At 49.5% G+C, this 18,540-nt stretch overlaps 1 long non-coding RNA gene and 3 other non-coding genes across 4 annotated transcripts; all 4 read right to left on the bottom strand.

Moving 5' to 3' along the window:
• Positions 1-11,954: 11,954 nt before the first annotated feature.
• LOC132078641 (uncharacterized) lies at positions 11,955-15,205 on the bottom strand. The gene is made up of 4 exons (XR_009419281.1): positions 15,093-15,205; positions 14,154-14,287; positions 13,456-13,592; positions 11,955-12,507 (listed from the first exon to the last, which is right to left on the bottom strand). It is a non-coding gene; the product is annotated as an uncharacterized LOC132078641 (long non-coding RNA).
• Positions 13,663-13,753, bottom strand: LOC132078827 (small nucleolar SNORD12/SNORD106). Its single transcript, XR_009419309.1, has one exon. It is a non-coding gene; the product is annotated as a small nucleolar SNORD12/SNORD106 (small nucleolar RNA).
• LOC132078826 (small nucleolar SNORD12/SNORD106) lies at positions 14,388-14,478 on the bottom strand. The gene has a single exon (XR_009419308.1). It is a non-coding gene; the product is annotated as a small nucleolar SNORD12/SNORD106 (small nucleolar RNA).
• A 66-nt stretch (positions 15,206-15,271) lies between the features above and the next one.
• LOC132078828 (small nucleolar SNORD12/SNORD106) lies at positions 15,272-15,356 on the bottom strand. The gene has a single exon (XR_009419310.1). It is a non-coding gene; the product is annotated as a small nucleolar SNORD12/SNORD106 (small nucleolar RNA).
• Between the last annotated feature and the right edge of the window lie 3,184 nt (positions 15,357-18,540).

The following is an 18,540-nucleotide window of genomic DNA, read 5'->3' as shown; positions in this document are numbered from 1 at the left end:
AGTTTGTGGTTTCTGGCTGGAAACACAAGCACTGAGCATTAACCTGAGTCCTGAAAAATAAAAGCAAATATGTGCAACACTGCATCATTAAGTTTAATCCTTATATAATTAAACAATTAATCCACATTGCTAATAGAATTTTTTAGAATTTTATCATTTTATTTATATCTATAGATCTACATACATTTATTTATATATCTATTTGTTTTATAGATACCTATCTGTAGATATATTAAAAGATATATCCAAATCACTAGAAAATAGATTTAAATTTAAAAAAAAATCTTTTACACTTTGCTATACCCAGTACCATTTTTCTAATGCAAGCAGACATGGTCAGAAATAATTGAAGCTAAAATGAATAGGTCTATGTGCAAACCCAAAATTACATAATGTAAAATGCTGTTTTCATGCCTTGATGATAATTAGTCTTAAAATGAACCACACAGTGATGCAGCTGTTAGCACTGTCCCGAACACTGGAGAGGCAAGTGCTTGGGGACAGTGAGATGAAGATTGATCCAGGCGTGAGAAAATGTAAATTAAGAGCCACGAGGCTTGAATACAGCTATCAAATAAATATACAAAGTATTTCACCACTTTCCAAAGGTCTAATTGACCAGAACAATCCACGGCTTTCTCTGTTTATTTTCACATCAGCTGTTTTGGTTTCCAGTAACATTTTCAGACAAACAAATGCTTCTGAGGCATTTCAGTATGGAGGAGAATGGCTGCATGGAAAAAGCAGACCACCAGCTGCTCCCCTGGGAATCCAGCAAAAAGGAACAGCTGATTTCTTATTAATGTAAATGAGCTCGTTATCTGGGTTGCTTTCAGACTGAGTTCAGCAGTTCAGAGCCTCTATTCCAGGAAATACAGAATTTACGTAACAGAAATGAAGAGAAAGTGAAGGAAGGATCTTGTAAGTGCCTGTTTCCCAAGTAAACACTTTTGCTATTCTGGTGCCAGGGTGGATGGCTGGGAGCTGGGATGGGATGTGCTGGGCCATACCCCGAGCTGCAGGAAGGCTTTACAGACACTGAGGTATTCAAAGAGATGCCCAGGGCAGCAAGACACCATACTGTAATAAAACTTGCAGTTTTATTAATGTATGCCTACATCAGGAAAAGTTTGTTCAACTGATACTCTCATAGGTTCCAGAATAAGCTCACCAAAGTGCATTTCTAGGACTTGTTTGTAGAGAACACAAAGCTGTAAGGACGGGCAGTCCTTTCCAGGCTGCCTCGGGGGCCTGGCAGTGCCTGGGCTCTGCTGGGCTGCTCAGCCCTGGCTTTGGCAGCCTTTGTCCTGAGCACCCCTCAGAAAACACATCCCTGCTCCATAAGAAAAATTTATCAACATTAGTCAGTGACCTCAGACCTGGTGTATCCAGCCAGGTAATTAAGAGTGCAACAGGTAGAAATATAATTTAATGGAAAAAAACATGAGTGAGAAAAAATGAGCAAAAATACATTAATCCTCCCAGATCTTGTGTTATTCAGGAATTATTATTTCTGTTTCATTCTGTAGCCCCTTTTTTAGGGAATAAAACCAGAAATCTCTCACTCTTTCTTGCCCAGTCCCTCTCCCTCCAAGACTGATGCCAAGGTGCTTGTGCCAGGAGGGGCTGGGGATATTACATCCCAGGGGTATTCCCTGGGGAAGGAATATCTGGGATGTTCCCAGACTTCCAAATCTCAGGCTGCTGTTTTAACTACTAAACATTCTTCCAGGAGGGAGAAACTAAAATCCTCTGTTGGAATACTGAGCCCACACACTGGACGTGCTAAATCCATCTTGCCGATTGTATATCTCACTCATTCTCCCTTCAGAGAAGAATCTCCCAGAAGCTTTACTAAAGTTTTTTCATATCATTCTCTGCCTGGAACAAGAATTTTCTCCACCATGGGTGACAAAGCCTGGTATCTCTCCTTCCCTGGCTGTTACTGAAGGTATAAGATCCATATCCCCAACACAAACCATGCTGGGACTTCTAATTGGGTTTTCCTCCCACTGTAACTCCCTCTGCCATCTGTTCCCCTTTTTCTCTCGGATGACACATCCCTCAGTCACCGAGCAGTGCCATGGCAAGGCACCCAGCCCTGGAGGCTGTGCCCGAGCAGCCCCTTCCCTGTCCTGTGCCCAGGCTGGGCTCAGGGTGGGCTCTGGCTCTCTGCACTCCAGCCCCATTCCTGCCTGGGGTTTGCCTCCACATTTGCCAGAGGGTTTCTTTGAAAAGGAGGCAGAAACCCCAGGGCCTCTGAAGTCCAGAGCAAACCTGGTTTTAAGCAGCAGCAGAGCTATTTAACCTCTGACACAACCAATTTTTCTGCTTAGTTGAAATTGGCCATCCCCAGCGCTAACGAAGGGCTCTGGAGCCTCTCTGCTGAGATAATTGGTAGCCCCAGGCTTCAGTAGGATCCAGGAACTGTTTTCCACTGCTTCATCTGAGGAGACAATAATCTGTTGGAAACATGGCAACTTCTTCTGGCCTCTTTCCAGACCTCCAGTCATGTTAGAGTTGAGCTACAGCAAATGAAAATACATTAGAATTTTAAAATGGTACATAAGTGATTCTTGCTCATTGGGAAACTTGAAGCTAATGTTGCCTGCAGCTCATACTAGTGTTTTCAGAAATAATTCATTAGCTGCAAAAATCTTCTCTTATTTCTTGGGAAATGAAACAAAAAATTAGCTGTTTTCCTTTCCTTGTGGATTGCTTCCTTTCCATCCCCTTCAGCACTCTCCAGGCTGCAGAGCTGAGACGGGAGGTCTTGGAGACCCTGCAGACACAGGTGAACTCCCAGCCACAATAAGCTGGTCCCTTGCACCATTCCTCATTCTTCACTCATGGTTTTCTGGGCAGGTACTCGGCCCCAGGTGGCAGAGGAGCAGCAGGACATGTCAGAGGGGCTCTGGCTGCTCTGGGATCAGACTCTGCCAGCAGAGACACGCGGGCAGCCCTGAGCCACTGCTTCCACCCCAGTAATGCTCACAGCTCCATTTTCATGGGGTAAGGAAGACTCAGGAAGATTTTTTTTTCTCTGCACTTCAGTCCTTCTCATTTTGATTCCAGAAGAAAAGCAATACATGCAACTCAATGGGAGAGCAAGAGAGCAGAGTTTTGCAGATTTTCTCTCAAAGGAAATACATGAGGTGTTGAAGTTAAGCTTCACGTGCCAAATGTTTCAGTCAACCTCATAATGTCTGAGAAATACAAAACCAAATTTATTGTGATCTCTGTAAGGCTCTGAAGAATTGAAGGCCTTTTGGGAAGTCGTGAAGAGCAGCGAAAGCTCAGAACTCACAGCGCGCTGGACGAACGCCCTGACTCTGCACAAAGGGGCCCAGGTGCCCAGGTGCTGCTTGGCCCGGGAGGGAAGGCTCACACCCAGCTGTCCCACTCACACAGCTTTGCTGGCCAATTTAAGGAATGCTCTTTTTCCCGGCATGAGGAATTGAAACTTCAACATCTGAGCAGAACCTGAAGAAGGTGTGAGTGATTTTCTGTTGGCTGAGCTGCTTGAGCACAGCATCGGAGCTCTGGGTGCCACCTGCAGACAGCCCCACCTGGCACAGACAGAGCCCTCTGCTCCTGCCTGGGCTGCCCGTGCCCCCTCCCCACGCAGCACATGTGTCTGGTGGCATCTGGAAGGGAACTCATTTCTTCTCCTTAGTGGTTTGACAGAGCAATTAGACTGGGTTCAATTGCTGGGACTTTACCACCTGTGCTAATAGCCAAAATTGCTTTCAAAGATAGACTGCAATGTTTGGAATTTGGAGAGAGGTTTCTATCCTTCTAATTAAATTTTCTGTCTCTAATGAGACAATGATAAGCATTTCAATAGCTCCCAGTCATCAGCTTTCCACTGTATGAGAGCACAGGAGAAAAAGGCATCCTCACCACCCCTGTTCTTTCCTCTCCCACCCACTAAGTTCTTTGAACAATTCACAAGTGTGTCATGTATACTCACCTCCATCCTGGCAGAGATCCGAGCAGCACTTGGGCTGCCCAAAGCCACTCCTGGAGCCACTGCACTATTCCAGCTGTTGCACCTGAGGACCAAACTCCCAATTCAGTGACCTTCACAGGGCAGCACACCCCCACTCACTCCTGTTTCTCAGCTCAGGTCACCTGTGCTGGAATCAAAGCTCCTATCCCTAGCATGGAGAGCACATTGTCTCAGAAGCAGGAGCAGCACAGGAGGTGCCTGCTGGACCAGCACCAGTCTGTCACTCCAGTGATCCTCTCACAAAGGTCACTGACTTCAGTGCTGGAAACTTCCCTGGGAAATGAACGGGAAGCTCAGGTTCCTGCTATGTGGTACCTAAGCACTGAAGGGCTGGTTCCTTCCAGCTAGAAATCCTTTCTGCCCTTGAAACCAGAGCCCTTTAATCTAAGCAGCATCAAATGTTGTTATTGTAAGATTGCATAGCTCTGCAGATAAATACTGCATTTAACATTCCAGTGTAATGAAGTACAACACTCTGGTCAAGAATGGAAGTTTATTTAAGGCAATATAAAAACATTGCCATTAATTCAGGATGCTTGTACCCTGCAGACCAGGATGCTGGAGAGCAGCCATTGTAATCAGGACTGATTTAAAGACCTCCCCATGTGCAGCTGCCATGGGGCCACAGGGCATTTACACAAACAGCAATGACACACAGATAGATGTGCGTGTACTGGGTATCCACAGCCCTGGGAATGCAGCCAGCACAGCACAGAGCAGAAAAAGCAGGAGGAAGGGTGGGAACTTGACCAAGATGAAGGCTGGGAGTAGAGCGAGCAGAGAGTCAAAGCTCTCGGGATGCTCGCCCAGCCCTGCGCCCCTCTTGCCCCACACACCACAGGGAGATGCACATTCCTGTGGCTGCAAACATCACCCACACCTGACATTTCTGCACTGAGATTCCTTCAGGACTGGCATACCTGGTTTGTGATGCCAAGAGACCAGGGAACAAAGAGCTTGGACTTCTGGAAACAAGTAATGCCCAGCCAACTTGGAAATATCAATTGCTTTTCAAACCAAAATAATTTCCTTTACATTTCTTTTTTGTTTTTTTCCTTACAGCTTCTAGAAAATTGGTCTGAAGAGCTTTGCTTAGGTTCAGAGCTGTCAGCTGCAGCCCTGGCACAAGCACAAGCCATGTCAAATGGTTTCCACCATGAAGGCCAGCAGAGGGGCCCAGGTGTGCGAGCTGCCACCAACACCCTGTCCTTGGGGAGGCTCCTCCAGCAGGATCCAGGGTTTGCCTTTACCTGCTTCAACATGAATCACTGTTGTCTGATTAGAGATGATCTTCCCAGTACTTTTCTGACTAAATCATGCTGTTTTGACACGCTAGTTCAAGAGCTGTCACTTTAATTATAAGAATGAGTGGTGGTGCAGGAAACCAGCAGTAGCAGCAACAACAACAACAAAATCACAAATCCCCACCTGCTAAAACCAGAGCTTTAATGAGATCAGGGGAGAGGCCGGAGGAGCTGCTCACTGCACGTAGATGCAGGACAGGATGAGCATCCAGAGCATCTTCCTGAGGGACCCTGCACAGGAATGGTGAGGGCTGACAGCTGAGACAGTGAAACAGAGAAGAGCTGCAGTTTGTAAGAGGCCAGGAGCTGAACAGGTCCCAGCTTTGCCACCCTGCTGCAGCTGGCACTGCTTGGGAGACATCAGAGTGCTGAGCCTGATATCAAATTATTGACATTTTCAGATAAGGCCAGGTAGCAATAATGAGCATGTGCTACTCAAACCTTTTGGGGGATGAGTGTTCTTAAAAAAAAAAAAAAAAAAAAAAAAAAAAAAAAAAAAAAAAAAAAAAAAAAAGGAAGAGAGAATCAGTGATCTTAATACTTAAAGACTCAAAATACTCAAAATTAAGAATAAAGAACAAAAAAAATGTTTGGAAAGCTAGAGATAACAGAATAGTCTCAGTTATGGAGAAGTATTGCTAACTCCTGCCATTCCAGCAGAATATGCTCAACTCGCAAAAGGAACAGTTCATCATTAGAACAACACAGCTCTTTAAGAAAATTAAATTTTTTGTTGTTCTTTTTCTTTACCTTTGGCTCCATTTCTGGGCATATTTTATCTTTTGTTTCTAAATGTGCCAGGGCTCTTTCCTTGTGGAAGGAAGCAGATCCTCATTCTTCAGATGAATGCAATCCCACATCCCAGGACACTCAGGGAGCTGATGGGCCTGTGAAGATGCCATGTAAAAAATGGTCTTTAAACACGACCTGTTTCAAATGCAGAAGAAAACTGCTTAGTGCCAGGCTGGACACTACGGGGTAAGGGTGAGGAAAAGCTCAATTCCCCCACGGCCTCTCTGTTTCTCCATCTCTCTCTTGCTGTTTTCAGCGTTGCCGTGGGAACGGCGCATCCTCCACGACAGCCTCTCCCCCACCGGGGCTGCCCTGCTTGTTTACAGCACAAAGCCATTTGCCAGCAGTGTTTTGCTTTGGATTCCCAAAGTTTCACTTTTTCCAAAACCCAGGTAGTAGAAATTATGGAGATCATAATGATGAGTGGTGATAAAACTCCTAAAGGGAAACAGGCAGGACCCAGTATGTGTCAACACCATCAGCTGATTTTCATTTGCAGGGAAAGGCACCTGACAACTTCATTACCTGCTACTCAAAAGGCTCACTCCTGCTCCCTCTCACATACTTCCCCCAGGAATTTGCCAACAGGATCTGTTTGTACAGTCACACAAGGTATGGAGGTGAAGCCAGCACACTGCACAGCCCTTTTTAGGATGTGCTGATGCAGAGATTTGCAATGTTTTGTGTCATCGAGTGACAGTCTGTGCAGAAACACAGCTGCTGTGAGGGTCCCCTGGGGGCTAAATCTTTCATAGTCCTGCATCTCCAGGCCGCAGTGAAAGAAGGAAAGGCCTGGCAGTCCTACCATGCCACCACCAGTAGCTCTTGATAAGACCATTTATCCAGAGTTATCAGCTCTCAGGGATGAGGCGGCAGCAAAGAAAATCCATGTGGAAGAATAGTTTTTAAAAACTACTACACAAAAGCTGCATCCTTTGTAGCTTCAGTACTCAATTCTGAAAGAATGTGGTAAAAGCAAGATTTCCCATGATCAACAGTTTGGGTAGATTTTGAAAATGAAAAACTTTTCCAATAGCTGTTTCCATTCTGAAATAACCAGCTGCCTTCTTTAGGAGCCGATGGCTCAATAAGGGGCTTCTGCAGGACAAATAAAACTTTCCAGTGACAAAATGCTACTCTCATTACAGACCACTAAGAAATGAAACTGGCTTTCAGCTGGACAGAGATCCTCACTGCAGAAACCAAAATGACACGCTCCCATCGCTCCGTGCCCTCATCTCCTGCCTGCTCCATGCCCTCATCGCCTGCTCCTCTGTGCCCTCATCTCCTGCCCGCTCTGTGCCACTGCCATCGCTCTGTGCCCTCATCTCCTGCCCCTTCTGTACCCTCATCTCCTGCCTGCTCCATGCCCTCATCGCGGGCCCCTCTGACCCACCCCACGCTGGCTGCGCACCCCACAGTCCCTTTCTGTGGACTTGTCAAACCAAAAACTCTTCAGCCCCGACTGCTGGTATTTACCCACCAGATTATTGACACATTGTCATGGAAAGATAATATGTCGATAATCTGGTGGAGATGAATTCTTTTGGCGGATTTGACTCCAGCGTACCTCAGGAGCCATGAAGAATGGAAAGTGCTTCACTGCCAGTACAGCAGCTCCTAAGGACAACAATCCAGCTGGCTATGCTACCTCTCTAAAGAATTACCCTGAATTTTCTTCTTTATTCGAAATGCAAGAGGCTTAGAGAGATTACAGCCACTCCTGTGAATTATTTAGCTATTCAGTACAAAGCAAAGGGCTCTACTGTAACTTTTTAATCAAAGAGGCTTGCTCTAAAATATTGATCACAACAGATGTTATACCTTGCTGAACATTGAATTGGGATTTATAAAACCCACCCACTGACTTTTTTTTTTGCAAGTGATTATGCTATTGTACTAAGACTGGGTATGGACAGTGCTCCAACTTCAGGGAAACTGCAGCAAAGATGTTTCTAGAAAAAGAGAAAATAACATGAGAGGACAGGTTAACACCTTCAGCATGTACAATTTTGGAGGCATGGGCATAGAGGAGACCTGGCACTGCATCAGCTTGAGCATAACATGGTAAAATGTTCCAAAAAGATAAGAAATAGAACGTTAGCTTCTTTGTATATCACTAGATGTCTGCAGCAAAGAACAGGCATCTCATTTGCTTGGCAGTGGTCAGATATTGTCAGCTTGGAAATCACACGTGTGGCAAATCCTTCAGTGAGCAAGAGGCATAAAGGCTAAAGACTGGGAGAGGAAAGAGAAGAGCACTAGAAATCAGTAGCTATGGGGTCCAGGAAGCTGCAATTTAAAGATACCGTGTTAATTCCTGCCTCTGTCAATGAGTCACTCACTGTGTGACCTCGGGTAAGTCATTTAACCAAGGCATGTCTCATTCTTGATCTAGAGCAGGAAGGACATTCCCAAGGAGATTGCATTACTCAGCTGATTCCTTCACACCAAGCAGAGGTGGGTGCTCTGTGCAATTCCCTGAGGGGCAGTGACAGAGCACAGCTCCAGGGCCAGCACTCAGTGACAGCACTCTTGCTGCCCTGCTCCACACCCCCCTGCCAACAGCTGAGCTACAAGGAATGCCTTCACCTCATTCTGAGACACAGACTGAATGAAATTTAGCTTCAGAAAGCTATGGGTCTACATAAATACTGCAATTTTGACTGGCCCTGTGTGGCTAGGAAAGTTGAATCTTGGTCCAGGCATCTCAGGAGATGCCCAGCAAGCTCCTGGGAGCAGACTTTGTTTCTTGTCTTACATTCCCAGAGTGAAAGCAGCTCTCCCTTGTTCTGGTCTGACATAGCCTTGGGGATTTTTTAGGGTTTGGGGTTTTTTTCCCCTGACAGGCTCTAAAGATGCCAAGGAAATGTGGCCCAAGACATGCTGGACCATCAACCCAGCAACAGATTTCTAGCAGGACAAATTGCCAAGTCTGGATGGGTCTGCTGGCCCTGTGAGGAGCCAAGAAAGTGTGCTTTTACAGAAAGGAAATGTGGCTAGTCTGTCATACAGGGAGAGGTTCAGGAGCAGAACAGCTTGCAGGGATGTCCTTGGGAACACCAGTGGGTGTTCACTGTAGTATAAAAAGGGGAATTCTTTGTTGATGAAAATAATAGTAGGTCACCATAGGAGTTTTAAGAGCAATACAAGCAGAGGATGGTAACCTTTGGGGAAAACAGGTAACTGCCCCTTCTCCTCCAGGTTCTTTGGAACTGTCTTTGCCCTGGGATCTCAAGTTTACACAGGCAGACAACCAAGTGCAGCTCTCTGGGACTTCTTGTAGGCTCACCTTTTATTCTGCTGCCTGCAGGGCTTGGTCCATGAGTCCCAACACACGTTCCACAGTGTGGGGATCACCAGAAATTCTTGACAAGTCCGATGACTTGTGCTGTGAATGGTAAAGGAAGGCCGTTGCCTGAATGACCAGAGCTGCCTATAGACCTCACAACTATGGTTCAGCAGCTGGACATCATAGAGAAACAAGGTAGGAGATTTCCTTGGTTGGTTTTCCCAAAACTGGATGACACCATTCCTATCAGAATGACAAAAAAGGTCGTCATATCTAGACCACATCAGCAGAAAACCACAGGACTGACCTGAGTAACATCTCCACCACTGCAAGGGATCTGCCAAGAGGTGTGGAAGAGTCTAATAGTCAAAAAGTTATAGCTGCAGAATATCTGTTTATAACAGTGGATGCTGTACGAGACAGAAATACTCTGCTTCAAAACAAAGTCTTCTTACTGCCTGGAGCAGACGAAGGGTCCCAAAATCTAATGTTCTTTGGGTGCTCACAAACAAGTTGTGCTTCATTAGCTGTCCATGGTAATGTCAAGCCTGTCAACACAGCTGATGTGTCATATAATCTTATCACTGAACAGAGAGGAAGTAACACAGCAATTAGAAGCAGCAATTAGTAATGGGCTGTGCTTTGCCACAAAATAATGCAGCAGCTAACACATGGGTCTAAAAAGAATATAATAATCACCATGCAGTCAAAATATGCCTGGGTCTTTGGGAATACAAATGTTAAAACTCTCCCTATGTATGAAAATTTCTATTAAAAGCAACAGCAGACAGAGAAATAATCTATTTTCTCTAAATGTTCATGGCACCAAGAAACAGATCTGTTTGAGAAAAGTAAACATTTGCTTAAACATACCAGCCCAGTGAGTGACTCCAGGCTTCAGTTCAGAAAGTTACACGAGTACCAACAGCAAGGTCTGTTTCTGTAGAGCTGATGGAGCGGAGAGCTGGGCCTGGCGCAGCCCTGCAGAGCCCCCAGAGCCGCACAGTGTGGCTCTGCTGCAGGGAGCCCTCCTGGCACAGAGCAGCTGCAGGCCAGCCTTCACCCAGAGCTCACCTGAGCTCCATCCCCACCTTCAACCATCCAGCACACCAACTCGGGAGCTGGCCAGGGCCAGTCAAAGTCAGACTGCTTTAAATTCAGAGTTAAACCTCCGCATTCCCACCTCTTACCAAAGCAACGTAGTAAGAGACTTTCTAACGGGGTTATCTGTCCCCCATGGCTGCTACAGCCCAAGCAGTGTCTGTACCGGCTCCCCACGCCCCAGGAGGTTCTGTCACAGCTGCTCTGGGGGCTCCGGGTGCCCGCGGCACATTTGGGGGGCTCAGGGGATGCCACGGCACATTTGGGGGGCTCCGGGTGCCCGCGGCACATTTGGGGGGCTCCGGGTGCCCGCGGCACATTTGGGGGCTCCGGCACATTTGGGGGCTCCGGGTGCCCGCGGCACACTTGGGGGGCTCGGGACGCCGCGGCACATTCGGGGGGCTCGCTCCGGGTGCCCGCGGCACATTCGGGGGGCTCGCTCCGGGTGCCCGCGGCACATTCGGGGGGCTCGCTCCGGGTGCCCGCAGCACATTTGGGGGGCTCCGGGTGCCCGCGGCACATTTGGGGGGCTCCAGACACCGCGGCACATTCGGGGGGCTCCAGACACCGCGGCACATTCGGGGGGCTCGCTCCGGGTGCCCGCGGGCCCGCGCCCTGAGGGTCAGCAGCGGCCGCACAGCGCCCCCTGCGGGCCGCAGCAGCGCTGCAGGCGCCCAACCCCTGCCCCGGGCGCCCCCAGGTACCCGAACCATCCCTGCAGCGTTCAGGGCTCGCCTGGGATTATAATGGACCAACCAGGGCGGATCAGTAACCTACCAAGTTTCAAATTTCATCCTGATGCATACATGCAATAGCAGCAGAGCTTGAAACCTGACTTGAGTAACCGCTCTTGCAGAGGCAATAGAACATGCCAAGAACAAGAACATGCCATGTTTCAGCTGCATGTCTCTCTAGCTCCCACTGGACAAGCACTCTCTCCTACTACAGAATGTTTGCTGGTAGGTCTGCTAATTACATTCATGAAAGTAATTGTATTAGCAGCAGTTCTGGTCCCTCACCAGTAAGCAGTTTTAAGAGATCAGGCTGCTTACATTAATTGAATAAGAAAAATCTCTACTCAGTTTAATTGAAGACTTCTCTGAATGTTGAATAGTAGCCCATTTTCCATCATTGCTGTTTCCCACTAAGCACACATGCCAAAGCCCACCCTCAGCTCAGACACCCATCCCAGAACCACTGAAACTGAATAATTATGCAGATGAGGAAACTGCACCTGTCCCCAGACCGGCAGCACAGCAGCAGCCACAGCCTCAGCCAAGCACTCCTGCTCCAGGGTATGTGGAGCGCTGCTGCCATCAGATACCTCATGGCAGCTCCAGCACCACTCGCAGCAGCACGCTGGTGCTGTGCTCTCCAACTCCCCAAACCACTGTGAGATCTAGGAATGAGCTGTTAAACGTGGGTCAAGAGAATTTCAGTTACCAGCCAAACCAACCCATTACTCAAGGTTTTATTAAAACCAGGCTTCCAACAGTACAGAAACACACTGTGCTGCAGCACCCCAGACACACCTTGCCCGCTTCACAGGCTGCCAGGGATACAGCACTGCAGCTTTCTGGATGGCAGGGGAGAACCAAGCCCTGACTCCCCTCCTTACACACAAGGCCATCCATCCTCCCAGGAGCTGACAGCTGCTCCCAGGAAAGGCCTCCTTGCCTTGCATGCTATGGCATGATCTGTGCCAGGGAGGGAATGCAGCCCCTGCCGACAAAAGCATTAAACACGCAGCAAGTTCCAGAATCCACTCCAGTTACATGCCTTGTACTCAGGGGACAGAAATTGTAACACCCTCTGTCTAAGCTGGCAGGACACAAATTCATCACTCCTGACGGCTCTGAGAGGTCAGAACTATTGCAGGGTATGGGAATGCTGTGGCTTGAATGAGGATCCCAGGCAGCAGCATGGGAGCAGCAGAACCATCCATCTTCTTAAGCAGAACACTCACACTCCAGCAGGACCCAGGAAAACTTTTTGTAAATCTCAACCTGTCGAGAGAACAGACAACATTCTGTCTATCCACTGTACCACAAACAGCAAATCTACAGCTTTGAAATCCACTCCAGCCCCATAAAAACCACTAGACAACAGCTGCTCTCTAAAGAGGAGGAGTTTCATCCTTGCCAAGCACTCCAAACAGGGTGAACTCAAACTGCACTGCAGGAGCTTTTAGGGCAGGACTTGACAAGAACTAACAGGGCAGAGAGTGCCAGGGAAACATTCAGTCAGCTCAACCAGCTCCACCATTTGAACTGAGTACTTGCATGCTTTTGCTGAGAGGGCACAATCCTGCTCTTGGGAGCAGCTGCTCTCAACAGCGACATCAGGCTGGAACTGGACAAGCCAGTGGCAACAGCTGATGATCTGATGAAGTTCTATTATGCACATTTTCTAAAAAAATTAGTGAAATGCTAACCAGACAGATTTTCAGATGTCACACAGTTTATCTTCAAGTAACAAAAAGAACACCAAAAGCAATCCCTCTCTTACAAACACATTGCTGAAAGCATGACTGCCATCCACTTCTCAAGACATTGAGAACCTCCCATTGGGAGGAGTGAACTCAAAAACGATAAAGAACAAAAGCTCCCAGACTTTGCAAGAAGTACCTCAACACTGCTTAAATAGGACAAGACAAAAACATTACATTTATGACCTCAAAGTTTAATTGAAATCTTTCAGACCTCTCTGCCCTTAATTTAAGATCTTTGGAAAAAACTTTCACAGGAACTTCCCTGCAGGAAACTACTTTTTTAACAGGGATCCTTAGGTTTTAGCACTTACAAGGGCCCCTTCTGCAATACTAATCCCCACTCTGCCAAACATCCAGGGACTTTAACTTGTCAAGGCACTGCAGAAGCAGCTTCCTTGGAAAAAGGTATTCTTTCCCTTTTTCTTTATTAAATCCAGTGAACACAGGTGAACTAAAGACTTACTGTTCTCCCCTGACAAAGGGGCACACACGGTGGAGCAAACCAGACAATGTCCTCATCCACATCTCTTCATTGTCAGCCGCAGCCTGAACTTCAGGTCTCCCCAAGGCTCAACTCCCCACCTCTGCCTGCACAGTGCCCTGGGGGTAAAGCCAGAGGAGCTGTCAGCACCAGACCCTGTCAGGGTGTGGGACACAGCAGCCATTCCCTGCTGGTGCATCAGACACGATCTGGCTTGAACAGCAAGTAATCAACACTGTCGCTCTGATGGGGAAAAAATTCAGTCATCACTTACACCAGCAAATCCCCAGGAGCTGTGGCTGCACACTCCCACATCCCTGGCAGAGCCGCAGGCACTCTGAGCCAACAGCAGAGGAAGCAGCAGAGCCATGCCCACTCTGGCAACCCTCTGCACTCCCTTGAGCTGGCCAGCAAGGGTCAGGGCACAGGAGCCCTGCCAGCAGCACCTCCACAGGGACATGATGGAACCCGAGGCCCAAAGCACCTCAAAGCAATGCTTCTGCAGGAGGAAAATCCCTGTACTCTCACTTTTACTTTACTTAGGCTAACGCTCATCAGTATGGTCTGTAGGGATAAACTGGAAGCAACTCCCTTGCAGAAAGGTATTTCTTCCCCTTCCCCCCTCCCTTCTCCTTTGTAAATTTAATTAAATGTGATTCACACTTACTTCAAAGGCTTACCATTATTTGCTAGAGATTCAGGCACGGTAGAGCAAACCAGACAACTGCCCACATCACACATCTCTTCACTGTCAGCCGCAGCCTGAACTTCAGGTCTCCCCCAGGCTCAACTCCCCACTTTTGCCTTCAGTGCCCTGGGGGTAAAGCCAAAGGGAACCATCAGCATCAGGGCCCCGATTTCAATATTTTGGGCATTTGTTAACACCACGGTGTGGGATACAGCAGCCATTCCCTGCTGGTGCATCAGACACGATCTGGCTTGAACAGCAAGTAATCAACACTGTCGCTCTGATGGGGAAAAAATTCAGTCATCACTTACACCAGCAAATCCCCAGGAGCTGTGGCTGCACACCCTCAGCAGCTGTGCCACACACCCACCTTCCCTGTCAGAACTATAGGCAATGAGGGAGTTAATGCAAATTCTTCCCCCAAAATGTGGATGGCTGGTACGCTCTACAAGTAGAGGACAGGGAAATAGTCCCAAAAAATGGAGAACAGCAATGTATGGGTGTTCAGAGCAGAGTTCAAGACAGCCAAGTCATTTAACAGAAAAGGAGGCGTCAGGAAGAGATTAACAGGTTATTACTGCTTTGGCAGCCCTAGGCCTGGTATCCACGTGGGGCTCCCGCTCCCCGCCGGCCGGCGCCGTGCGGCCCAGGCCACGAGGGGGCTGTGCGGGCCCGGGCCACGAGGGGGCTGTGCGGGCCCGGGCGGTGCCGGCGCAGGAAGGGCCCGGACACCCCGGGGCCGCCACCACGGCCCGCGCGGGGCCCTGCAGCCCCCGCCGCGGCGCTCCTGCGGGAGGGACCCACACCTGCTACCCACACGAACACCACCCTGGCAACGCGCGGCCCTTACAACTCAGTAACTCCTTTGGAAGAGCAAATATAAATATGTGCGGTTCTAATTCGGTTCGGAACAGCTAATTTGCAGACTTACCGCCTGGCCCCGGCAGAGGCTCGGGCCTGCCGGCGCACGCCGGGGAAGTGCCCCCATCGCCGGCCTGGCTCCGGGCACGGGGCTCCCGCAGGCGCCCTGGGCTCCGCCGTCCTACGGAGAAACAAAGCACAATGAGCACCGGGAGCAGCGGACGGTCAGCACCGGCCAGCGGCCGCTTCGCTGGTACATCAGACAGGACCTGGCTTGGACAGCGATAGTCAACACTGCCGCTCTGACGGGGAAAGAGTCATCAGCTGCACCAGCGAGCGCCCGGGGAGCTCCGTGTGAGCTCGGCGGGAGGGCGGCCGGAGCCCGCTGAGGCGCCCTTGCGGCAGGGCCCGCGGCCCAGCGGAAGCGAGGCGGTCACACGGCGCGGCGCTGCCCCCGCCGACGGGCGCGCACAGAGACCCGGCCTACCCCCAGGTCGGGGCAGGGGGAACTCCCGAACGCTCCCTGCCCGCAGCACCCGCACTCACCTCGGCCGACCCGGAGCAAGAGGACGGGGAGGGCCGCGCGAGGGCATTTATGGGCTCCGCAGGCCCCGCCCTGGGCCCGCCCCGCTGCCCGCGCAGAGGCGCCGCCATCGCCGCCACGCCGGGCGGTGCCCTGCGGAGCCGCTACTGCCGCCTCAGGAGCAAGGGCCGGGCTCACGGCGAGGGGCCGGGTGCCCGTGCGCCCGCCCGGCGCTGTGGCGAGCTCGGAGCCGCGGGAGGGGGCGGGAGGCGCCGCCATTTCGCGGTGCCGCGCGGGGCGGGCGCTGCGCCGCATGGCCCGGCCCGGCCGCGCTGCGTGCGGGTGAAGGCGGCCGGGGCAGGCGGAGCGGGGCGAGCAGCGGAACCCGGGGTATCGGAACGTTTGGTATCCTTTGGGATCGCCGAGCGTGGCTTTGGACACTTAATTTTTTTTACAAACTAGAATAATAAACAAGAGTTAAGAGATACTCTGCCTTGTCCAAAGGCGCGGCCGCTGCAGCGCCGACAGCCATCACGGCCGTGCTCCCCATGGCTGCCGGCCCGCAGCCGCGGCAGCGCGGTGGGCGCGCCCGCTCTCGGCTCGGGGCTGTGTCGGGGGACTGCCCCTGTCTGCAGGTACTTGGCTTTTAGGTGTTTAGACAGGTAAATTATGTTGCGTTAAATCGTCTGCCACTGACTAACGTAAGGAACGAAATAGAAAACAAAGGATGTGTCTTGAATGAAAGCAGCCCAGTTTGTAACCCAAGCGCTGAGTTGTGATTTTTATAGCTAAAACTTCGCCCTGGGCAGGGGGTGTGAGCGCAGTCCCGCGGCGCCGGGGGAGCCGTGCCGCATGCCGGCCTCGAACGCTGCCGCGGTTCCCCGGGCCAACAGCCCGAGCCCGAGCCGCGCCCGCCCGGGGAAGGCAGCGTCTTCGGTCTGCAATAACACCAGCGGAAGAGATGGGGTTGAAATGCAGCAGGGCACGGGCAGGGAGGAGCAAAGCCAGAAGCCTTTACAGCATCTGGGACTAAACGCAGGAGAGGAAGAGCTGTGTCCTGAAGGAAGAAGCTGTGGTCCAGACTGGCTCAGAATCCTGCTATGGCTCCACGCTTTGCTTTTTTTCTGTTTGTAAAATACACACTGCTTAATTCAGCTCCTGTTAAAATGATTTTTCCAAATTAAGTGTGTTTGTAGGCAAATAATTTTTGAAAGCAGCTTATCAAACAGGACTTGTGGAATAAATCTTGATGCTGTTAATCCAAGTACCAGAACACCAAAAGATGAAAAGACAATCAAAGGAAGGACATTTTAAGAGGATTACAGGGAAAATCTTGTTGTACTGCAAACCCCTGTCACATGCACAATGCAAAAGGAACTGTAAACGTGATTTGTGCTGCCTAGCTTGGCAAGGAAGGGAAAGTGGGGAGGTCTGAGATAGTCAACAGCTGCAGCAGAACTTAGTATTAAATTTATTCAATTTTATGTTTGGATTTTATTCTCCTTGGCAAAACCAGGTGGAAAATAGCTAAATGAGTTCTTCAGCTCAGGCTTGTTGGACTCAGGAAGTTCTCAAGAGGCAGCAAAAGTCTCCAGTCCCAGTTCTCCTCCTTGTTCCCCTGCAGTGCAGGGGGAGCTCTGGTGCCCCACAGCCCATCCCAGGACTTCAGGGGACACTCCCGTGCCCTGCCCAGGGCTAGGGTAAATGGCTGAAAGACATTAATTTCTTTTTAAAGTACCACAGCCCCGGAGAATTTATTTGCATTCTCTTACAGGCCTCACAGGGATTCTGGCAGCATTTCCCATGTGCCAGCTCATGAGTGTCAGCACCGAACCATTCTTGTCTCTGGGCAGGGGAGACGGGAAAAGATGAACTGTTCTTGAATTGCTAAACAAATGTTTCATGTGCCATCCTCTTAACTGCTACATTTTTATGTTCAGGGTTCTTTTAAAACCAGAACTGACTATGAAGAAATCTAAAATTTGGTAGGGATAAAACCCCTGCTTTTCCAACATAACCTAAACCAGCACCAGATGCTACAATATTCTTGACTTTTCTAATACAAATCGTGATTTTCCAGCACATAGACTATTGTAAAAAAAGGCATCAAAAAGGCCATTAAAAGATCTCCCTGAACTGTTGCGTCAGCAGCTTCACTGTGACAGTCTAAATAAAACAGTCAGCACACTGATGGGGGCTGGAAAAACAGCTTCATGAGCTTCTGCCAAATCACACACACTGTTCTTTTAGAATAGGAAAAATCCCAAACACAAAATTCACAGGATGGATTACTGCTATGGCTCCAGGCTGCTTCCCATTCAGCTCTCCTACAGAGCCTTTTATAAGAATTAAAAGGTGCATTTTAGCTATCTTGCAGGCCAAAATTCCCAAAAAAATTTGCAGAAATTCTTTCAGATCTTAATCCTGAAAGCAAGACTGATGGATCACAAGGTCATATTTGTTCCTTGGGGAATTAGGCCTTCCGGCCCTGAAACCAGGAGGGGAAGATGGTGAGCGCAGCCCTCCCTGCCCTGCCCTGGGCAGCTCTGCGTGCAGAACGGCTGCGAGGTTAAAAGGCTGGGGCAACGAGGGGGCAGTTCCGAGGAGAAACAAGAACACTGTTTCAGCTGTGTCTTCTGCGTTTGCTGCATCAGGCACAGAGGAGACAACAGGAAAAGCAAGGGACTGTAGTAGTCAGCCAAACCCCACTTTTATGCAGAGCTCAGGTCAGCTTACCCAGAATCCACACGGTGCCATGGAGTGTCCCACCAGGAGGCTGTGATTGCAGCAGGGTCTGGGAGAGGAGACACTTCTCTTACTCAGGCCCAAGAGGGGATCAGGGTGTTTAACAGCACTGCACAGCTCCCTGTGCCAAAGTGCCTTAATCCAGGTTCCTATAAAACACAGCATTAGCCACAAGTGACTGCTGCAGAAGAGTCCCAAGAGCAGGCTATAGTCCCATCCAAGGAGAAAAGTCAAGTGCAGCAGATGAAGG

Source organism: Ammospiza nelsoni, chromosome 12, assembly GCF_027579445.1.
Source record: "Ammospiza nelsoni isolate bAmmNel1 chromosome 12, bAmmNel1.pri, whole genome shotgun sequence".
Taxonomy (NCBI): Eukaryota; Metazoa; Chordata; class Aves; order Passeriformes; family Passerellidae; genus Ammospiza; species Ammospiza nelsoni.
This window is presented reverse-complemented; position numbering and strand designations above follow the sequence as displayed.